The sequence below is a fragment of the Mandrillus leucophaeus genome, unplaced genomic scaffold, assembly GCF_000951045.1.
Source record: "Mandrillus leucophaeus isolate KB7577 unplaced genomic scaffold, Mleu.le_1.0 Scaffold557, whole genome shotgun sequence".
NCBI lineage: Eukaryota > Metazoa > Chordata > Mammalia > Primates > Cercopithecidae > Mandrillus > Mandrillus leucophaeus.
This window is the reverse complement of record NW_012105997.1, coordinates 1,468,762-1,470,579: the sequence shown is the minus strand read 5'-3', so window position 1 is coordinate 1,470,579 and position 1,818 is coordinate 1,468,762. Positions and strand designations below refer to the sequence as shown.

Below are 1,818 nucleotides of genomic sequence, written 5' to 3'. Positions count from 1 at the left end.
CGGGGGGTGCATCTCAGGGTCCCTGCCTTGCCCTGAAGACAGGGACAGGGCTGCAGGGCCACCTCAGGGCCACCCTCTCATGGGTTTGTTAAAGTAGCTCTTGACTCTTGGAGAAGAAATGGCTGACATGAACAGCCCTGAGATAAAGTGAGTGGGTTTTCCCAGTGTTTCTGATGGTCTTCTTCAAAGAAGCTCAGGGTGATTGACTTCTGAAGTACGCGTGCATCTAGCCATGGGGCCTGGCTAGGTCACCAAGGGCCTGTGTGCCAGGAAGAGCATCCGGCAGAGGGGCTGAGTATCAGCTACTTCCAGGAGCCAGCACAGAATGTCAATGACCAGGAGATGCTTGTTCCCTTATCCTCCTGGGTACTCAGAGGAGTCCCTTGCAGGGCAAGGAAGGGAATAGTGGCTGCTCAGGGCAAGTGGGGAGAGGTTGGGAGCCTGAGGGCATACTGGCCTCCTGGCCAATCTTTAGGGTTACTGGGAGGTCTACAGCTCCAGAGGTCCAGGTAGCCCATGGGGAAGGGAGGACAGAAGAAAATGAGAAATTCATGGGGACCATTAGCAGGTTAGGAGGCTCAGAAAAAACAAACACGGTCAGAGTTTACCCAGTAAAAGTTGGCTTGAAAAAGAGATCATGTTAGACTGACCTTCAAGTCTGCACAAGGTAGAAGGCTTGCAACACTACCCTAGAAGAAGTCAAAGTAAGAGGGAGCAGCTTGGTCCATCAGGATCCATGTCAAGAGCACACCCACTTCAGGCTGAATTAAGTTCCTAATGTATTGTAAGACCTGCACGTGTTGGGGGGGAGGTTCAAGTCAATATACTCAGCCTAATGCATTGACCATGATCCTTGAAACTGTAATGTACTTGAAAACAGGCAAGGCAGCCCTTGACTGCAGGAGCAGAAATAACCCGGTAAAGAGAAGTCCTGCTTATGTGGTAGTCTTCAAGTGAGCCAAGCGATTTGGTCTTGTGAACAGATTCATTTTCCAAAGTATTCTGAATTTTCTGAATCCACTCAAGTTCCCTTTTTACCAGGTAGCATGGTAACCAGTGGCTCTATCCTGGATGCCCAGAGGCCATCCATCTGTCCTGAAGGATTTTGGAACACAGGTAGTATTGTCTTTTCCAATTCAGGCAGTTAGGAGAGCAGCACCCATTTCTCGTTGATCATTTCTGAACTGCGAGACAAAGAACTTTAATCTTGGGGCTAGAATTTAATTTGTTTTCAAGAATACCAAATATTACCAAGCAAGGCCAGCACGGGTATAATAGTGGCGTGAGGTTTGTGCGCACGCAGCTGAAATGGTAAATGTAAAATAGGAGACACTGTGCACGTACAGCCTGTGCACACAGTATCAAGACACTCTTTGCACCTGGAGTTTTCTCTGCTTCACCAAACTTCATGCCCTTTTTGGAAAAAGGAGGAGTGAAATTTCCAAGTTGTGAGAATACCTTTCCTCCATCCAGTCACACCCTCTTCCGGGCCAGTCTTTGGTGAAACCTGGGCGATGTGGAGTCACTGGAGGATGTGAGTGTGCGCGTTTTTGCTCATCTCAACCCAGGTCTCTGGGAGAGCCTTTAGGAGCTCTGGCATTTAGAGGAGGCTCCGTCCTGGGCCAGGAGCTGGGGCTCTCCGGACAAACGCTAAACAGCTCTCACTTATCGGTGTCCAATAGTCCTTATATAAAGTACCAAAGTGCCCCAACAAGGCTCGACCAGCACGTGGGCCCTAGTTGTCTCCAGGCTCCTGGGATCCGCAGAGCTCTAGATGTACCTGCAGCTTCTCCCGAGTCCTGCAAGCCACCCTTGTCC

The 1,818-nt window shown here is 49.8% G+C and overlaps 1 long non-coding RNA gene across 1 annotated transcript in view; it reads left to right on the top strand.

The window, feature by feature from the left end:
- Positions 1-1,039: 1,039 nt before the first annotated feature.
- Positions 1,040-1,818, top strand: part of LOC105552443 — a 34,092-nt gene continuing 33,313 nt past the window's right edge. Inside the window, exon 1 of the long non-coding RNA XR_001008008.1 lies at positions 1,040-1,116. This is a non-coding gene — a long non-coding RNA (uncharacterized LOC105552443). The remainder of the gene's footprint in view (positions 1,117-1,818) is intronic.